At 44.7% G+C, this 22,121-nt stretch overlaps 1 protein-coding gene across 2 annotated transcripts in view; it reads right to left on the reverse strand.

Moving 5' to 3' along the window:
• Window positions 1-22,121, reverse strand: part of LOC117743961 (transcription factor COE3) — a 65,889-nt gene that overhangs the window by 32,918 nt on the left and 10,850 nt on the right. The window lies entirely within an intron of this gene.

Genomic DNA, 22,121 nt, shown 5'->3' on the forward strand with positions numbered 1-22,121 from the left:
AAAAGCAAGTGTTCGATATATAGAAAAGATCTATACAAAAAGCAGTCTCCAGAGACTCAGAGCCTTTACTTTTGACCCTGTAAATATGGTCTTTGTGTGTGAGCAAGAGGGAGGAGGAGGGGGGGGGGGGGTAAAATGCTAATGGAAAAGATTAAACCCAAAAGCCGCCTGGAGCATTTACCTCTAAAGGGTTTTGTCTGTCAGGTTTCCTGCAAAACTCTCTCTTTATAATTCTGAGACAAAAAATAACATTGTTCCCTAGTCCTGAGGAGCGCAGTGGCTTGGTTGAATGGCCATTGTGTGGACCAAGCTAATGATACCTTAGCTTTTGTGAGAGGGAGGCCAGGTAGGTCTGTGACATCAGCGCCGCACAAGTGCTTCTCTGTCCGGATGTTTAGGGAAGGATTTCGTCCACGGTGGGAAAAGGGTATTGAGAATAAACAGGTCCTTTTTTTGAACCTGCATTTTAAACCCCTCTGTCTAAGACCGAGGTATCCTGAGGGGGAAAAAAATAAATATTGCATTTAAAATAACTTTTTTATTTTCAAATCATAACCATTATTTTATTTTTGTATCTAATAATGGGAATATTATATTTGTACATCGAGCTCTGGAAGGAGCTGCTTCAGCAGACAATGATGTAATTCCAGGGGTGTATATTTATTTATTTATTCTTTTTTTTTTCCTCTCTCTTTTTATTTCAGCGGGAGTGTGGGCGTTTTATTTGTCAGTCCAAAGGGAAGATGGCAACCCTCTAAGGGAGGAGAGAGACCCCAAGCATGAAGACACAGATCGCATGTGTTGGAAAAAGTGACAGCGAGGCAAATGCTAAGAGAAAGCTGCTTCCTTACCGAACCGCACACTGTTAGCGATACATAGCTAGTTGTTGTGAAGGCAGCTGACAAACCCGTACCGAGGCACGTCGCGCCCCGTTTGTGAGTTTTCAAAGAATGTGATTTGCAAATAACATGAGTCTCTGGGCATAGACCGGGCATGTAAGTACGGTGAATAAAGCCCCCCTGCTCGGCTGAGGGGAAACCCTTACTTGTCAGTTCAGTTCTTTGTCAGAAACCTGACAGATAAATAGACAGTGTTTTGCCGCTCACTCCTCCTGCCTTGTGTACACAGAGGCATGTGTCTGCTTCCACATACAGGTTGACTTGCTTTAGGGGAGGATTTTTTTTATTTTTTAAAAAGATACCCAATCGCTTCTCAGGGCAATGACTGAAAATATTCTGGGCCACTTCAGACAGCCTCAAACAACAAACAATGGGGGTTGATGTGTAACCAGATAAAACACAGATCGAATAGCTGGGCCTAAGCACCACTACAGGGCTTATTTTTCATGCAAATTACTACTAATGAGCTTCCTGAAATCTGACTAATTATATCAAAGTGATTTCTTTAATTAGTTTGTAATAATTCCTCGCATAAACATCATAGTAAACAGATTAGGCTATATAAAAATATCAATTTGTCACACTTTATACGAGGTGCTGTACAGTTGACGCTAATCTTGCTTCTCCAAAATGCCAAAGCAAACATTTATTAAAGAATTAAATATGTACTTAGAGAATGTTTGGTAACATTAAAGAAGCATATCTTGTGCATATTTCTCACGGTTTCCCTTAAACGGTCTCTCTCACAGAATCCTCTGAGAGAGGAGGAGAAGTGAGTGAGACGTACACATATGTAACTGGTGTGAGAGAGTCATGTTAATAATTCAATATTATGATATAAAATACATTATAAAACTCTATAATTAAAAGTCATAAAATATCCAAGTAAAACAGAGCCAATGCTATTGTAATCTGACATCAGAGATTACTCCACTGAGTGACTGGAAATACTGCATGTCAAATCCAAATACCTATTTGAAAAATAACAGACGACTTCAGAAAAGATAAGAAATTGCATTTATCTACCACTTTGCACCTCTCGTTAATCCAACAACATTCCTCAAACCCCTGAAGAGTAAAAATATCTAATACACTACCAGTCACAAGAGAACTCATACGACTACCGATCTTTCTGATACCCTCAATCTGCACTGAGATGGATTAAACATTCAATTTGTTACTCGCCAGACCACCACCCAGGTTCACCACTTACCATACAAATGGAAAACACGCTAGTAATCTATTAGCCTGCCTGGTCTGACACTGTATTATGTTGTATTTGTATTATATTTACTTCAGGGAAATTACGATTCAAGTCATATTTATCTTCATGTGGAAATGTGTGTCTAAATGGAAATCACCTATAGTGTGAGGGTAGATGCAGAGCAATACTAATGTGATCCATGAACCGTGCGATTTAGTCACCCTCTATGGATGCACTATGGGCTGATTCTACATATCAAACATGCTCTCCCCCTGTTAAAGCCCATACCCAGAGCCCCCGATGCTGTTTGATAATTATTACGCTTACATTACAACACAAGACCTTGCCTGTGGAGCTGGAAGAGCCGCCCCCTTCCCCACAAACACACACACACACACACACATACACGCACGCACACGCATGCATACACGCCCGCACGCCCTTTGTCATATACTGTAGTAAACAGCTTCTCAGTAAGCTGTTTGCACTTCACTGCCCGCTCTAGGAAATAAAAACAAAGAGCAAATTGGGGGTTTTGCGTCTCAGTGAATAAATAAGGTTGTTTTACTCACAGAATCCATTACCTTTTAAAACATGTGCCTAATGCGTTCAGCCTTTTCATTTTACAAACAAAGCCTAAATTAGGAATTAAATACATTCGTATTTAGATAACGGCATTAGCTTTATGACATCAATGTGAAAAAGTTGGACGCCATCCATATCATTCCCATGCTTCCATTGTTACGTTAAATTGCAATATTAATCCTGGCTCAAACCAAGGTACTGTAGCTTTTATGCGGTGCACTTGAATTATGCTATTGAAGTAATTGATAGTGATTCAGTCATTGAAGGTACTAATCCCATGATTCAGTTCATCTCTCTCAGTGCCATTTACCTCCAGATGTTTAGAGTTTGGGGTAATCAATAAAGAGGGAATAAAGATTGGCATTCACAATACTCCCCTTGACAAGCTCCAGCCGAATGTTTGTCAAGCAAATTAAACACACTTAGACTTTTCACCTGCTCCTACAACGACACCACATATGGCCGTGAAGTTAAAAATAAGAAACTCTGCATACATTACCATGCATAATGCACAACTCCCTCCATTTAATATGCAAATTTTGTAAAATATTACTGAATACCTTCTGTTCGGAATGAATAAATTTGAATTGCAATTAGAATAATCTTGTATAATTAATGAAAACTGTCAATTTTGGTTCCGAAGTAATTTGATTAGCATGTTGATAGGACACTTATCAAGTTCAGTAAACTGTTAGATTAAGAAGATGAAAAAAAAGATTCTAAGGATATTTTTCTCAACGGCTCTGACATTTTCCCTTGGCATTGTAAACAAAGACAGTAGCTGGCAAACTTCCTGAATCGAGGGGCGAGGGAGGGAGGGTGGAGAAACAGAAAAAGAGAAATAGAGACGAGGACAGAGATAGAGAGCCTCTTGAGATAATCTGTGAATCTCAGTCCACAGATGAAAAGGAGTCTATCGTCAAGGCTCCTGAGTGAGCTACTCATCTCTGCCCTCTGCTCTCCAGCTAAGCCCAAGTTTATGGGATTTATCTCGTGCACCATTTGTAGTTTTCACATCACATGATGAGTTAAAAACAGCACACAGCTTTTCTAAATGTTTGGAGGCTATAAATGTAGAGTTCTCAGCTAAAACCCACAGTCAACTGATCCCAGTCTGCAATTCATCTGAGAGTAGCTATCTATTAGCGATCAACAAATTGATGTACGCCATTGTTGTATTGTATAAAACAGAACCATCTGCACTGTCTACAGATGAACAGAGCTAGTGACCTCCTTTTCCCCTCTCTTTCTCTGCTCATTAGCTATCCCGAACCTCTTTCTCTACTGCTCTCAGTTTTCAAACCCCCAAATGAGACCTAAATCGCTTGCAATACAGGTTAGCTTGAGGAAGGGGGGGAGGCAAACATCTGTCGCGCTAGGTACCCACACGCAGCTCGGGGTATCTCCTGCGAGGAACTTTGGGGATGTTTAATTCATAAACGCTGTCATCCATGTAAACCTCCTGATTTCATAATGACTAACTCTTGGTGGTTTAATTAATTTAATAATGCCTTTCAGAAGCCATAAATGAAAGGGTCTCTGAAGTGGTGCATTAATTAGCCAGCGCCGACGCTAGCCCTGTCAGGCTGGTGGCTGTCAAAAGCAGGGCAAAGCGGAGGATGGGCACAGCTGACGTCCTGAGGTCAGAGGTCGTGCCAATCACGATCCTCACCACACTTAATGAGTCATAATTTGTGTCTAGTATACACATGTATTAGGGTCAACCAGTGGTCATGTCCATAATTCTCTTCCCTTGCTAGACTACATGAAAATAACTGGCGGGGCGACAAGGTAGTTTCATTCTCAGTAATAAGCTGTGGCATGACCACATTATGTTGCTACTTGTATTTACATGGCAACCACCTCTGAAAGTACAATCCGTCAGATCTCTGCCTCTACCTTTTTATAAGGTTGATGTCGTTACCTTCTGCGTCTTTCGCTTTAATTACTATGTAATGGCTGATGCTCACAAGGTTATAACATAGAATAAATCAAACTTCATTAAAAGTCTCGGCAACTCAACGCATGAGCACACAAAATCATCACAGAGCCAACCAGATTATACTCCAAACTAACGCATGCATCTCATAAGGAGGTTGTTTTCCTTTTTCATATTTCATAAACATGAACCAGGGAGGTTTGTGTCTGTGCCTGTCCATTTATTACCATAAAAATCAGCTGACTGAAGTATCTCACTATCTGTGGAGGCAATTAACTGTTTTGAGAGAATGCGTAATACGGGACTTTGTAATGGTATCATTTGGAGTCAAGGCACAGATGCGCCGTGCGGAGCCATACTGTAATTAGAGAGAAACGCTGTACAGGTTTTCCACTAATTAGCAAATTATGCTGAAAATAGCATCAAGCTAATTAACAGTTATTATGGCATTTTTGAAAGTATGACTTTAATTAGCAAAGTCCTGACGCAGGCAATTTCAAACTCGTCTCCAAGAAGATGAGGAAGAAAAGAAGAAAAAAGAAAAAAAGAAACACGGGGCATGATCAAGAAGATACCCAGATTATTATGATGCCTTCAAAAACTAAAGGAAGGGGAGAAAAAAAACAGGAGGGGAAAAAGAGAGACTGAGTGAGTGAGGGAGGGAAGACAGGAGGAGGGGGGGGGGGAGGAGGGGGAGGAGGACCGGGGGGGTAAAGCTTTTGTGTGTTGTGTCTGAATCTCCATCCAAATGAGGGGACATGTGTGCTGTGCCACGTTGCCAAGAGGAGCCCTGAGCCGTGTGCCCAGTGTCAGGTGGCAGCGGCTCACCCCTCAGCTACCAGGCGAAGACGAGAGTGAGCTCAGCTGGTGCCCACAGCCACTCACTTATTCTACTCCGCTGCACATTAAAGGAGCCCTCGAGTGGAGCCAAGCAACGCCAGCCAACCTGACAACAACACTCCACCTCCTCCTCATTTCCAACAGTTCCTCTTAGCACTTCCAGGGGGAACCCACCTTAGACCTAATGACGCTCGGTGACAAGAAGAATTCTACGTCCCGTTAGTTTAGGAAATAAAAAAATATCTTCTCCGTCATTTAGGAAATTCCAAGTGGAATTATTTCTGTTTGGAGAAATGCCAGTCATTAGCGTTGCAATTGTTGATGAAATGGACACGCGTGAATACCTTGGGAGGTATTTTGTAGAAAATGTGTTTTTTAAGGCACCTGTGCGGAACCTTTTGAAGGAAGGAAGTGTCACCAGTGGAAGTGGGGAAAAGAGTGAAAGAGGAGTGGAAGAGAGGGGTTGGCTGAAGGGTCTTTGAAGGCCCAGTGTGTGAGAGAGAACAGAAGTGTGCCTAGCCCCAGGCAGCCTACGGCTCAGGCCCATTAGCTAGACTGACCTTGCCCGCGCCTTTGTCTTTGTGCTCTCCTCCCGCTGCTTCCCCTTCTCAAGCATTCCCTTTTTGTTGTCTCCGAGCGAGATTGGGAAAGAGGCCATATCTTTCAGCTAAACCTCCCAACCCCCCATCTACAACTTCCCCCCCCACACACACACACACACACGCACACACACACGCGCACACACTCCCCACGCCTTGCCTGGAGCTTGTGCCCCAGAGGGCTCAGTGCAGTGACACCCCTAGCCGGTGGCCACCTCTCCCCCGAACAGAACTTGGCTGGAGTGGTCAGTGCCCCCGAAGACCCCCAGAGAAAAAGCTACATATCAGGGGCCCCGAATCATGGCACTGCGGGCCTTGCATACGTGCACCCACTCTGGGCAGCCTGCCTCTTTATTGCCTGCCTCTCATTTGAGAGGATGGAGCCTGGCTGCCAAGTTTTGACACCGCCACATATGGCCTCCTCCATCAATCGGACTAATCAAGCATCAAGGGGAGGCAGGACCAGCTTAATTGCCAGCCAGATATAGCTGCTCTCACTTGACGTGCAACCTGAAATAGAAACAGGTCTGAGGAGACATGACAGAAGACAAATGAATATGGCCGTTGTTCTAATAATTATGTCAAAATACCCATATTCTTAAATCTACACTCTGCAAAAATAACAGCTAATGCAACAGATCCTGTTATTTCAACATGGCAAATCAACACTATTGCAAATATTGCATCATCTACTCATTAAAAAAGTGGATTATGTTCACATTTGTAATGTTTGGTACCTAAGGTTAGAGAAGTGTACAGTAAGTTGTAAGGGACTTTTCTTTCCCCATGCAGGCTGCAGTGCTCCTGCTCCTCCAGAGTCCTTGAGGCGTTCTGCCTGCCTCTCTCAACTTCCTGTTTCCCTCCACCCCCCACTGGGGTAGCAGCCACGGAATAACTTAGCACATGGAATGAGAAGGAGAGATCAACAGCAGTGATCCATTCATCTTGAGTTTCTCCTGTCACTCTCCCTTTCCGTTTGTAAACACTGAGGGTCTGTGGTCAGAATGGCCTTTTGTCCACTGTGTTTTTCTGCGTCCCTCTCTCATTCACTTCAAAGGTAACAAGTGACAGATGTCTGTCTTCTCTGCGGTCTTAAACACTGAGGCTCTGCGATAGCATCTGGGCTGAATGTCAAACTGTGAATCTTCCCTAAGAATGTACTGTGGTTATGCCAAGCTCATTGTTATTAATGTCAGGGACACTGCCTACAGAAGTATTTAAGATACTCCCTGTAGTTCACAGCAGGGAGCACATGTGTGGTGGGGCAAGGGGGTAGGGGGACGGGGTGGGGGGGGGGGGACACGTATGTAAAAATGATGGACAATTATTAGAAAACAATATTACAATAGAGAAATTCTTACAAAGGACAAAGTAAATGGATAGCTCAATTAGATCTGTATCAAGATTTCCTGGTGGGTTTGCAACTTCCCAAAGAATCGGACTCGTGAATCAATTGCGTGAATCAATTCAGCCACAGGAGATGATGAATTTTTTTTACAAATATTTAGTATGTTAAAGCAGACGATTTGCTGGATAAAAGATTTATTTGTAGTTGCAGGAACTATAACAAAAAAAACAATGAAAAAAAACAAGGCAAAGGTGGTGGTGTTTTGAGCTTGTAATCACAGCACGGTGCTGTGTTTATTTAACTTTCTCATCTCCATCGCTGCCTGCTCTTGGTATTTACATGTTTAATTGAGAAGTGTGCTGCCGGTTTCTTCTGCCCATCTGCCGAGTCCCTTCCTCTTATCAGGCTCATTCCTCAAACTGACAGCTCTCCCTTTCTGCATATCTCTCTTTCACTCCCGTGCCACTACACTACTAACTCCTCGCTCTCCCTTTCCCTGCCCCTCTTCAATCTGTCACGGCCAGATATGAGTAATGACAATGCATTTTCCCGCAAATCAAACCAATAAGTACAAACATGCACAAGCAGCCTCAAAAGAAATTTCTGTATCGAGTGTATCGCATTGTTGAAACTCTCTGTTGTGCGGTCCAGGTTTTCTTTTTTTTTTCACCCCACGTCTAAATCACCGCCTGTCAGACGCAACATGTGTGTCATTGTATCCCCATCAGCGTGTTTCATTGTACACACTACCACCTCTGAAGAGCTGCCTCTTATCAGTCGAGTGTCAGAAAGCCCCCAGCACCACCACCTCCTCCCTGCTGCCTTTCTAAATGCTTTTCTATTAAGAGCAGTGTTGTGTCCCTCTGATAGCGGCAGCTTCTCCACTTCATCATTCATAATCCCAATGGGCATCAATGGACTCCATAGCCTCGCTATCCACACCAAAGGCTTTGTCAGTCAGCGCAAATGAAAACAACCTAAATGAGGCTGAGAATCTGAGGAATTCACTATTAGAGAAAAGGGAAATAGCCCAATGGGCCAAGGCCCTCCAGTCATTAATAGACCACTCAACAACAGGACATTGGCGATACCTCACATGTTTGGAGTGGGCCCTCAGTCTGCTTTTTCTATCTAGATGGCATGAAGCATACAGAGGGCATTTTACAAGTGGAAAATGACACTACTTATGTGCTTTGTATTTCAAATGCTGTTCTATTTTAGCTAACTGCACGGTATGACAGAGAAAAAACAATAAATTCCCAGCGGTTCGGCAAATCAAGGAATGTGAGAAAACAAGGTGGTAAAATTATTCGCCACTCTACGTTATAGCGACGACATAGGCTAACTTTCACCAGCCTAAAAGTCTAAAATGATGTCCCCGCCCTTCCCAGCATGCAGAAGTCCCGCTGGGGGCCTCAATGTGATCAGCAGCATCCCCACCACGTCTCCTCATTATTGAGTAAATAGGTTTGGGCATGTCCTCAGTAAACAAAGCCAAGACTGACAGTTAAGGGAGTGAGGGGAGTGGGAGGCAGCCTCGTTCCCAATTAGAGTCGCCTCAGGCAAAACTTTAAAGAGGAGATCAATCCTACAGATCGCTAAACTGATCCTGTCACAGGCTGGGGATATTTAAACCGTGGTGCAGAGCAGAGCGGCGCAGGGCAGTTCTCAGTACAGTTTGACTGTGTGTGCTAATGACTTGGGGGTAGGCTCTCTCACCAGGACTCACACCCCACAGCGAAGCGGCCGTGATTGACGGGTGAAATCGGACCTCAGCTGCAGTTCTCGGCACAGTAGGGGCCAGATGGGGAAATAGTGATTTGCGTTTTTTAGTATGCAGCTCCTGCACTTACGGATATTCCCTAATTGTCTCCCTTACTCACCTGTGAGGCTGTTTCCCATCACAGATGCAGAGTACATTTCAAATTAACCCAGGATGTTTTGATTTTTTATTTTCTTTCCCTCACCCTGCACCTTTGAAGCAGACTTATTAAAATGTGCCAGTGGGTCTCATCCCTGTCTATCTGCTTGAGGTGAAAAGTTGGTTCACACTAATGTTGGAACCAAATAAAGGGACTAACAAGAGGTGAATGAAGCTGGAGTGGTGGAGATGACACCTGAGTTTAATCGCACTGTCAAACTGTGACATCCTGCTAAAGCAGCAGATACTGTATCTTTGACTACAAGTGAGAGGCTGGCGCACTCCAACTCCCAGACACACATGGGTAATGTGTAATGAGCTACCAAGCAGAGGGACTGAACATTTAAATGAGCGAATGATACATTATGTATATCACTGAGGTTCCTGTGCAGAAATTAATCATGATCATAAAAGCCAAAGACAAAACAACATACACAGGCCATTGCTAAATTGTTGTGATCCAATGCAAAACAAATTCATTTTTCATGCCATTAAAGATAAAGAAAATCTTAAAAGGTTTGGTTTTGCTTGTCTGCGTCTCTTATTGAGAGTCATTCACTATCAACTTTATTTGCGGATTATTGCAAATCCCCGGTACAAATCATATCATGAAATCATGTAGCTGGGACATTGGATGTGTTCTGCTAATGCTCAAGGAAGATCCCCTGAGGGAGCCATTGAGTGGGGGAGAAGGGGAAGAAAGGGAGAGGAAGGAGAGAGGCAGATAGAGGGAGAGGAAAGCAAGAGAGAGGTGGAGAGCGAGTCACAGGATGAGGGAAGGGAGGGAAGGGCGGGAAAGAAAGACAGAGAGGAGGGGAGGGCAGCAGCAGTCAAGCTGCACTTTATCCTGACAGATCTCCTTTACACACTAATTTCCTTGTTAAAGAAGAGAAAATGGCACTCAATCCGGAGAAATCCTTTTCTCCTGGAGCAAGCCTGTCAGCTGAGGGATGAGTGGATACAAGCAGAGCTTTCCTCCTCAGGCTAGCTCCCCCTGGCACACAGCAGCTAGGCTACCGCTCACAGCCGAGCTCTCTATCTATAGCCATAATTAATACACCATCGGAATATAATGAACCATACCATGATACATGAATTTCAGTGGGTGCCGTCGACAGCAGTCATTTAACCGCTCGCTGGAAATCAAATGTGGAGTGAATTGATTTTCTGATCATGTCATCTCCATCACCAAATGGCAAAAACAAATCGTGTACAAACATTTCATGCTCGGTTGCCGTTTATAAACATCCCTCCGTGACAAAATGCTGAGCCCCCCTCAACCCCACCACTCATTCATTGACGGTTACCCGCAAAGACAGCGAAATCCGACGAAGGGCACATCTTTCAGCGCAACATATTTATCACGGAATTTGTAATTCACCAAAGTGTATTAGCTTGGATTTAAAAGGGAGAGGAAGGAAAAGCCTCTTTTATTTTAAGTCAGGGGGTTAGCTGTTCAGTCTGGATGTTCTCATCTCCCAAGATTACTATTCGCGGGGTGTGTGTCAAGACTACTTTTCAGAAATCTCGGTAACAATTCAGATGCGATCGATAAGGAGTGACAGTTTATTCTAAGGCTTAGCACAGGCCAAGAAAAGAACGACTGAAGCATCAAGTTTAGAGGAATGAATTTGTTTTGTATTTGATTTTTCCATTAAATTTATCACCACTTTAACTCTGCCTTTTTCCCTCTCCTCACTCGTTCCCTCTCACTTTCTCTCTCGCTCCGTCACTCACATCAACAACAAGGCTGTAAACGGCTGTCAATTTCTCATCTGTGATTTCCATGTCTTCACTTTCATCCATTTTTGATTGCTTCACACCCTCTACCTCTGATGCTTTTAGTGCTCATCGGTGACCTTGTGAGATGATGGGGAAAATTATTAAATACATTTTCAGTGGCAGAGTGCTGGTGCCCTTTATAACACTTCATCATATCTGCTGTGGACGGAAAATAGTTGAGAAACATTTTCTTACAAAACGGCCTAATGCTGGTTTGGCACAAAATAATGTGGTAAATCTATTACCACTCTGTCAAGAGGTTTCCCACAGTGCAGCAGCAGGAGAAGTGGGAAATTGTGACCCTGGAACTAGAGTCCGATTTCTCTTATTAAAGTGTTTTCAAAATCCTCTCCCTTTTTCGGATTTAAGGGTCATTGAGGATGCCAATCAGAAGGACAGGGCAGTCAGAAAGCCAGCGGCGTGAACAGGACAGGAACCAGCTGATGAAATTCATCCATACTTCTCACTTATGATGACATGATTGATTTTCCCTCAGAGTGCTCAAATGTAGGATTGTCTTCCTACCCCCATCTCCTCCTCCATCCCGCCTCAATCTGCCCACCCACCCGCCAAGCCAACAGCTAATGGATAAAGCCTCTGTCTGTCTCAGGCATGGCGGAGAGTTGACGAGTGGAAGAACAACTGCAACGAATGAAGGGTGAAATCTGAGAGTGCAATTTTCCATCTGTCAATCTCCCTTCAAGAGAACAAGTTGACCACCAATCAGCGGAGTCGATTCGGGGCTGGTTGGTTGATGGGAGCATTCTGAGTGACAGCGTCATGTCACTACATTAACACAGCAATGAAAGACATAAAAGGGAATTTTGTGAAGGGCCTGGACCAGTTATTCGATTGCTGGGTGTGATTTGGGGGGTTGGGACCGTACTTTTCTGCCTTAACAAATGAACAAACTGACAGGTTAATGCATAACATATCACTCTATAATTTATGGTTCTGAATTTGGGAGACTCCTATCATCCACTAGGTGCTTCAAAATGCAACCAATTAAACTTTACTTAATTATTAAAGGTAGAAAGTGAGGGAGAAACATGCCTTAAAAACTCTTGCTTGCAGTCAATTACGATAAAACTTTAATGAGCCTGGATAGAGAGCCATAAAAACTGATAGCCCCTCCGTCATGAATTATATATCCATATCGATTTTGTTTCTTTGCTATAAGAATTGCAGGTAATCGTATGTTACCACATGTAAAGTGCACTTCCCTAGCGAGGATAAATATTAACCATCAAATATATATGAGGTGTGTGTGCATTTATGACCAAGCTCATGTAGAAAATGAAGAGCAGAGATGTCGAGGCAAGGACCATTGGGAATGGATGAAGGGTGCCATATCTGACAGTAAGAGAGACCCTTAGCGGTGCTGGCTTGATATGTTACCTAGTTAGCGTCACAGAGAGAGGAATAAATAGTTCTTTATTATTTGTGGTTGCCATCATGTCTCTCCTAATAGACAGGCTATACTGAGTTTAAACCACATTATCCTCTGCGAGACCATCGCAATTACTCTTGAGAGCTAGGTCTGATGTGTGGATAAGGCAGGTCGCCCATGTCTTAATGAACACAAACAATGTGAAATGGAGGAAGGAGCAGTGGGGGGAAAGATAATGGCAGGGGAGGGCTTGTTTTAATAGAGACAGCACTAAGTTGTTTGCTATGATCTATGCCGAGTCTAAGAATGCTGAAAACCCCCAATGTTAGTTTGTGGAGATCTTTTTTTCATGATCCTATTACCCAATCAATTCACTCCCTTTCCTCTGCATTTCGCCGGCGAACAGCAGGCACAAATCCTGTTTAGTGGATCTCCAGTTGTGGACTTGTGTGTCTTGCTGTCATTGTCACACAGTCCTTCCTTGTTGGACACTCGCAGAGGTTAAAGGGCAGCAAACTGGATCACCGTGACGCCCGGCGCGAGTGTTATCCCCAGCACAAATGGCTCAGTGCTGGGTTAATTGATAAACTGCCGCTCCACTTCATTAGTCAGACAGACCGGGCTTAACGAACGAACACAGAGAGAGTGTCACTCTGAATATGTTAATCATGACTGGCCATTATGGGGCTCTTCCCTCTACCTTCCTGTCTCAATCTCTGGTGAACTACAAAGACGAGGCATGTGGACTCACTTCCAGCCCTGTGTGTGCGCTCGTATCGAGCAAGGCTATTTATCAGTGACAATAGAAAAGAAAACAGGAGACAGACAGACGCAAGAGTGGTCCTTGGTGTTATTGAATATAAATATATAATAACCATTTAAAAAATGCATCATTTGGCCTTTTCACAAAGGCAGTTGTAATATAGCGCTAGGTGAGCACTGTACTTGACGTACACACTGGAGGTGAGGGTGTCAGGGGAGAGCTCGCTGGAGCGAGAGGAGGTTTTATTGTTGCCCAGCCCTTCCGCTTAAGTGCACATGGCTGGGAGGAAGCCGGGACCTCCAGCTCTGACCTCTGCGCATGTATATTTAATAGGCCATCAGTTGGCCGGGGCAGCGCTCTGATCAGGATTCAGAGAGGGGCTTTGAACACCCCTGTGTATTCCTGAGCGTGCAGCCTCAAGCTGCTCTCCCCAGCTGTGTCAATCCGACAGCACTGTTACAGGCACCCAGACAAGGCGCTGGGCACTCCACTGCTACCGCCTAATGACTACAGGGAAAAAAAAAAGCAAAACAAACACAAAAACAATAACATTTGGCGTATGGAGCTCTGCTACCATCTAATGAGTGGTTTTAAAAACTGAAATATTACGCCAGCTGATAAACTGTAGCGGCGTGCGGGATGTGTTTGGCTTACATCGGCTGTACCATGCATGCTCCGTTCCCCTTAATAATAACAAAATGGCAATCTCACGGTGACTACACTACACACGCCGGTAACGATTGCAGAAACAAGGCAGCAAACAGAGAAGTGCCACTCGTGTGTCTTTTCCTCTAACAAGGTATCACTACTCTTTGAATCAAATCGGCTCGGTGTGTGTGTGTGTGTGTGTGTGTGTGTGTGTGTGTGTGTGTGTGAGTGTGTGCGAGCGTATGGATGTCACAGTGCACGCACGAGTGTGTGAGTGTGTGAGGGCAGCTTAACGAGGGTGGTTCATTTGACAGGCAATTAGTTTGCGGAGCTGCTATTGACAGCCCCTGTGCTTGTGTTTGTTCAACAGCTCTGGGTGAGTTCCACGCTCCCTGGGCTACGTGACAAAGCACCTCCGACAGGGAGCTCCTGATCTCCACCGAGGCTCGGAGGCTCGCACTGTGAGGGGGGTGGATATGTGACAGCCTCGCAGAGAGAAGAGAGGAGAGAGAGGGGGAGCCATACAAAACCCACAAGGGTCTATTAGGGGGTTGTTGCAAGTTAATGTAGCTACAACACACTTTTTTGTGTCGTATTTTGAAAGGCTTGAGCAATGATGTTGTCATTTGTTGTTTGATTGCGGGGATAGCGGAGGGTAATCTTAGGAGACACACAGGCTCTCACACTACATGCACACACATACAAATGCAGACAGAGAGACGACAAGGAGGTTGGGGGGGGGGGGGGGGGAGGCTGGGGGGAGATGGAGGAGAGGAAAAATATAACAAGATCCAAACACTCTTTTATCCTCGAAAAATCCCATATTCTAATGCAAGGGCCCATCCCTCTTTTAGTTGCAGCCATTTCGTTTGTAGAGCCGAGCTCCAATCAATATCATTATTTTCGCAGAGGATCGAAGCGCCTTCACCGAGTTAATGGGGGATTGAGGTGGTAAACGTTTACCCTCTCACTGTCAGCAGAGCAGTGGTCCATAGTGGGCCCAGATGACAGCACTGGCCCCACTGTGGACACACTATGTGGAGCTGTCCTGTGGGTAGACAGGCTGCATGGACTGTCAACCGCCTGCCATGCCCTAGATGGCCCAACATATCAGCCACTTGAGTTAGAGCAGCAGCACGGGCTTTGACTTCTGCTAGAGCTAACAGAAACAAACCAGCCAGCGCTGGAAGCAGCATTACTGCACTGCTTGACATTGTTATTGTTGATACAAGAGAAACTGGAAATAGACTTGCTTTTTTTTTTTCCCCCCCAGAATAATTCCAATGTAATGCAGAGGTAATTAAGTGAAATATGAAATAACATGCTGCATTAACATAAAATATTATTTGGTCAATGCTAGCCGTCTATGACTATGGATCAGCTGTTCTGTCGGATTTTGGAGAAATGAAGACTAATCTGCAGCTGGCAACAGCAAAGCAAATTCTCTCATATAGCAGCATATGCTAAATAGCTCTTCAAGCGCACAGATGCATTGCTGTAAAATACTTCTCCTGTCTGCGTATCTGCATCTCCAGATGGGTCCCAAGCTGTGCCAAACTGCATCTCATCAACTGCTATGAACTATGGCATCACATGACCGCATGAGATATGCGGAGTCCCATTCTGCCTTGCCTTGGCACAACATGGTCAAGCGATGCATCATCAGGGAAGCACACACTTTGTCAAAATGGAGGTAACTAACTCGGCGAGGAGGCGGAGGAGGGAGCGCCTTTTCTTCTCAAAAGTGTTGAAAGTTCTGTTCAATTTGCAGCAGCGAAGAACACGACTTTTCTTTCCACTTTGAAAAAAAAAAGAAAGACTAATCAGCGGAGTTTGAGTTGATTTGGGTTTGCATGAGGGTGTGACAGAGCAGTGAGAGATTTCATGGGACGTTGCCCCATGATTCATTGAGTTATTGGTTTCCGCCCTGTTTTAATCGCCGGCGGGCCTGAGCCAAAAACTCTCGGAGGATTCCGGAGAGCTCTTTTCTCCACCATTCAGCAGAATGGAATTTGGTCTGCAAGTGCCTCACGTCATTCGAGGCGTCCTTCACAGTTTCGGGGGCCCTAATTCAAACCACATGGAGGCCAGCGTCCGGTTACGGACCTCTGCAAAAAAAAAAAAGGACACTTTCCCATTGGCTGCCTCAAGATGGGAAGTGGGGTGTCTCGGTGGAAAAAGATAACAAACACATCTAAGTAGGAGTCACAACATAGCCAAAGCACACACACATTCACATGCATAAATACACACACACATGTACGTACACGGGGACATATACAAATATACACGCATAGACACAAATACACACAGACTGAAACATACACTTATGGGCCTGCAAAAGCTGTTTGCTTGACATGATGGAAGAATGAGCAGCAGGCTCTGTAATATTGCTCCTATTCTTCATTGACAAGCATATATATATTTTGCTGTTCCCAACTGACTTTGCGGCAGTGAACTCCATTTATGAATTATCTGACATATTTCCTGCTATTTTTTTGACAGGAGTACTCAGAGGAAATTTCAAGGCACCTTTCTCCTGACAAGTAGAAATATCAATATTTGAATAAATTGCAGATTTGGATCTCTTCACATGGATGCTCTCCAGCAAGAGTGTGTGCGTGTGTGTGTGTGTGTGTGTGTGTGTGTGTGTGTGTGTGTGTGTGTGCGTGCACGCCTGTGTATGTGTGTGTATGAATGTGTGTTTGTCTGTGTATGTTTTTGCATGTGCGTGTGAGTGAAGGGAATGGGAAGGGGTTTGTTTCATTCTGTTACCACGGTCTTATCCCCCTGAGCCCGCAGGCAGAAATCTGTATGCAGCATTTCATTAGGAGGGAGCTCGACTGAGTGACATGTGAAGCACACCTCGCCGCCGACCTGATGAAGTTTACTTCTCTCAAACAGCAAAAAGCCACTTTGTAGACTAGCCCTTTTTTCCACAGAGGAAGAGAGGGGGTGATGGCTGAGCACCAATAAAAGAATCATGAATGTTGTTTCGCAGAATGACAGGCCTATCTGTACACAAATATTTCTCTTCTAGAGAAATGTAAGCTTCAGAGCTTTTTCCCTCTTCTCTTTTTAAAGTAGATTTGAATTGATAGAACTGACAGTCTTCAAAATATGATCACCTTAAATTCTAAGTCTTGTAGGAAACATCTAACAAGAGGCAGAATGGAAACAGATTGTTCTTATCGCACGAAAGTGGGAAGTGTTTTGTGAGGAAAGTGGCATCTCACCCAATGAACTAAATAATTTAAGAAACAAATACACCATTGTCCTACAACCTTGATAAATACTCCATGTCTGTATGAGAGGTCAATGTCAAGCATCCATAACACTCAGCGCTGTCGTCTTAAAGCTCCTGGTGTTACGTATGAGAGACTTCTGCCTATCTGTCTCACTCTGTTTAGCTGCAGTAGCTGCCATTCTGTCTGCATGTCTGCTGCTGCCGCTGATAGATCACTCTCATGCCCACCCCGTCAACCTACCCCCTCCCCTCCACACCCTGCCATCATTTGAGGGAGCCTGAGAAATGGCTTAGCCATGTGAGGTTACTCAGGTACCAAAAAGGCTGTGACCCTGTGACCCCGCCAGGCGACCTTGCTGACCTGAACGTCATACTTTCTCCCTCTCCAACAGAAAACAAAAACAAATCTTATCATGCGGCTCAAAGCAGAAAAAGAAAGCCCTTATATCAATGTGGTGCTTTGACAATCATCTATCCACATGACCTGTGATTTCTCCGACAGGGTCTGTTTGACACTTATAACAGAGAGGTGACGGCGTGCAGGTTGTCCATCTCTCGCCTAGCCTGCCCTTATCTCCTCTCCTCTCCATCTCTCTCCTCACTCCTCCTTGTGTGCACAACTTAATAAGCAAGCAAGGGGTAGATTCCCATTATGGAAACCCTGGAAAATGGCCCGGACATTTCCCCCCATATCTGGGATCTCCATCTGGAGAAGGCACTCTCGCTCTCACTGCCCCCCTCTTCCAATCTATGTGTGTGTTCTGGTGAGGTTATGCTGCAGAGATGGCTTTCACTCTCCACTGGCTACAATGAGATTGGCCCACCAGGTTGACTCTATTCGAATCGACAACCCATTTCAATAACGTAACAAAACAGAACAGAGTGGTGATGTTGAATAAAACATTTTTGAGGAGTGCCCAGGGGGCTCGATGGGGGTTTTAAATTATCTAAATTTTGAAACACTTTAGCGGGAAACATAGATTCATCTACACATAACATAATCTGTTACACACTGATTTAATAATAGCATGCCATTTGGTTAGTTTCCCCTGTTGTGTTGTCCTGAAGTGCGTGTCTGTGTCACTAGAGTCTCCATAACTAGAGTATATGGTTAACAGACTAATAAAGATTACACTGAGGTCAGCGAGTTACTAATCCCCAGCGTTATTAGTAAAAACAAAGCCTACAGCTCTACGCCATACACTTCATCACATCTGAGTGCCTATGCACGTGCATAAGGTCCGAACATAATATGGTGTGACTTAAACCATACAATGGGAAGAGAAAATAAATATGCTAAGAGCAGCAGGGGTGGACCGGGCCAGGCCTCGGCGGACCTATGTCATCACTCCCTCTGGTCTCGGCTGTGCTCCCCACCCGAGCGAAAGGCTCAATGATTACGGAGGCTCAGCTTCCCTCTAAGAAAGCAAACCGGAGCTGCAGTCCAAACAAGGCCGAGCCAGCAGCGAGGGAGCACTGCTACACCAGGCAGCTCGGGTTTACCGTTGCCTCCGACCTGGCTGGCCCCCGGGCTTGCATTAGTCCCCCAGCCCAGCCTCTCTAGGACAAACAAACAACCACCACTTACACAGTCAGGGACGAGCAGTGAGGCACGGAGAGCTGCTGCCACCAGCGCTGTGTGGAGGGGAACCTGACCCAATTGGATTTGCTTTATCACCCCACATAATGATTCCCAGACCTGGCCTGGTCCAGTGGTAGAAAATAAAAATTACCCCAAAAAATCTGCCTGCCATTCTGAGTTTGGTCCAAAATGGCCAGCTCCCCCAAAACAGATGGGGAGGCATCTCAAAAATGTTCTCTGCCTCTGGGGACATGTGGTTTTCCCCATCATTATATAACTGTAAACTCCTGGATGTCAGAGATTGGGGATAATAACTTTCAGATGTTGGCAGCCCGGGCTAATGCTGGGACCTGCTGGATGGGAACGGTTATTTGGCAGAGGAGAGGAAGTCCGAGAGATTAGGACTAAGATGTGACAGGGAGAAAAGTGGATCTGGAATGGAGCTGAGTGGGTTGCCTTAGTCTGTTCCAGTTTGTCCCGGGCCCTAATGACGGCCGTGTGGGAGGCAGAGACCCACCCTGCATTGTGTGTGTGTGCGCTTGCTTGCAGGTGGGATGGAGAATGAGACAAATTAATATCAGAACCACAGGAAATCATGTCATCCTGTTAACACGCCAAAATCAAGCTAAAGTGCTCAGGCTTGATCCACCACTTTTAGCATTCCGTTTCAATTTTCAGATAGATTTGATTTGACAGTTTTAGCACTCCCCGTTGCAGTGCAGATGTGCCACTAATTCAGAAACAGACACACCTCCTTCAATAAATGAGTCCTTATAGAAGTGTCATCCCGTTAAACCATTTTTATTGGTTAGTCTCACATGGCGGGGCAGATCATTGTTCACTGTGGACGTGGTTGCCGGTTGCCAGTGTGGTCAAGGTTCGGTCACTTAAGCTCAAACTCTACCATGAAAATAAAAACGTCTCCTCGCATTTTTTATATTTATTCCAGCTTGTCACCGAATGGTAAAAAGCACAATCCCGTTTTTCTTCTTTTTAAATATTCCCCCCCCCCCCTTTGCCTTAAAGTATCGAACGCAGTGCTGAACAAGCAGAGGAGTGTTTTTTATTGTAAATCAATACTGATCGATCGGCTGCCTGGGTGTTGAATATGGATCAATATCACACCAGGCTGTGGAGGAGATCTGATTTCAATTGGCAAGAGAAGCCCGCAGCAGGTTTCCATCAAGCGGTAATTCAAGACATGGGAACATAAGTCAGATGGATTGATATAGACTAGCCAGGACCTTTCTTGCCACTGAACCAGCTCAAGGAAATTTCTGTCATATATCATTAACGCAGTTGGGGCAGGCAGTAAAAAAAAAAAAAAAAAAGGGGGGAGCAGAGTACCTCGGTGACCCTAAATGAAGACCACCGGTCAAACATTGAATAAATACTCCATTATTAACATGAATGTTGTCTTTTTAAAAATTCTATAAAGAAACTCGAACCACTAAAATCTACGCTGAAGCACTACTCTCTCTCTGTACTCCCACACACACACACACACACACACACACACAGCGTGGTCATGTTCTGTGGAACTTCTGGTACTGATTATGCGGAGGTCAGCCTGAGATTCAGACTGTAAGCTGTTATTAATTTACTGAACAAATGTCCAGGGGAAAACTGGTGAATTGTGAAACATTTTCATTACACTTATCGTACGGTCGATCTTTATTATACCGGCACAATTGTTTAATTCAAGCACCGTGACAAAATACATAATATAACGTAACGGCACACACGTGTGGCCAGAGTGCATCGAGCATGTGTGTGTGTTTAAAAAGCAGGTCGCCTCCTTCATTTATCACTTGTTTGTGATTCCTGAAGAGACGGGCACTGTTCCAAATGACAGCGTTGTAAAACAATAAAAACAGAGCTATAGTTAGAAATAACTTGTCACTTTTAATAAATGACGCTGGTTCAGGGCTCTTTCTCTGGGGCTTCTCCTCCGATACATCCCAGGCACCCCTGGGGCCAACGGAGCAGCCAGCAGACCAGCTCGTTTCCCCGAGGTAACTGATGACCCTATCCCATCTTTGTCCTGTGACCTCACACCAGCGGGAGCAGGACCATGTCCGATGAAATCTTCAGACTGCTTCCCATCCTAATCTTGCCTGTGTCACACGACAAATTGCTACATTCAGAAAATGGAAATAGATTGAGGTGGAGATGGAGGGAGGGACTGACAGAGGTAGGGAAAAGGGGAAGGCTGGGAAGGGAGGGGGAAGCGGAGGACTGTGCATCGACAACCAGTCCCCTAAGAAAAATACTTCAGGAAAGAACGACTCGGGAGATCCCGACAAGGAATCACATCTCAGCGAGCATATTGATCTGATTTACAAAACCTCCACTCTAATGCGAAACAAATGGCGTGGGCGTGAACTGGTACTTAACCATAAAACCCCAGCATTACTCCGTCTCCGATGAAATACCGCATATATCCCTCACCAGGGCCTAATGTGCTGTTTTACGGCCAGATACGACTGAGGTTGACCCAACAGTTTGTTTGACAATTAGGGGAAACCTAATAAGGATTGAATGGTAGTGAGAACATGCCAAGAGAAAGAAAAGAGACCCTTTTTCAAAAGAAAAAAAATAGCCACAAAAAAACACCGCTCTGAGTGACCTAAATGTGATTCAGAGAATCGGGAGCTGTTTGACAAAGCTCTTGCGTCATTAATGCTTTAAGAAACCAAACAACGTCTTCAAAACAGCTAGAAAGTTTAATTATAAAGGAGCGCTGCTAAATATTTGAGAAAGAGTGGCATGTTTTATTCACTTCAGATTTAATTTCAATAATGTAGGATTTTCACCGTGGTGGCTTATTGTAGCAGTGTGTCAGGGAGAAGTAAATATATCTTAATAGATTGTTTTCTTTCGGAATATAAAAATGAATCACTTCCGTTACTCCACAGTTGAATGTGAATCACATTAACGCAGCGTTGAACTAAGTCAGTGAATGCAACTGAAGACCGTAAACTTTAACAGCATGTATGCCAAAAGAATATTTGATAACCTTTTCTTATTTCTCTTCAGTGTGTGTGTGTGTGTGTGTGTGTGTGTGTGTGTGTGTGTGTAACATCCAGTGTTGCTCTTGGCCCTGCATTCATCCCATCACCCCAGCTCTGGCCTTGTTTCTGTCAGCAGTGAACCAGGGGAGTGGGGGGAGAGGAGAGAAGGAGAAGAGGAGAAGGAAAGAGGGAAAGAGAAGGGGGTGGTGAAGGGGGGAGGGGTTGTCTCCATGGACAGATGGACTGCTCTTTCTCAACACATGTGGAACCATGTTTCGTCTTTCACTGCCGTCAAGCTGGAGCCGAATCCGTCGCTCTGTTGGCCCGCGCCACTCTTTCGTACTGCACACCTCTCTCTTT

The sequence above is a fragment of the Cyclopterus lumpus genome, chromosome 15, assembly GCF_009769545.1.
Source record: "Cyclopterus lumpus isolate fCycLum1 chromosome 15, fCycLum1.pri, whole genome shotgun sequence".
Classification (NCBI taxonomy): domain Eukaryota; kingdom Metazoa; phylum Chordata; class Actinopteri; order Perciformes; family Cyclopteridae; genus Cyclopterus; species Cyclopterus lumpus.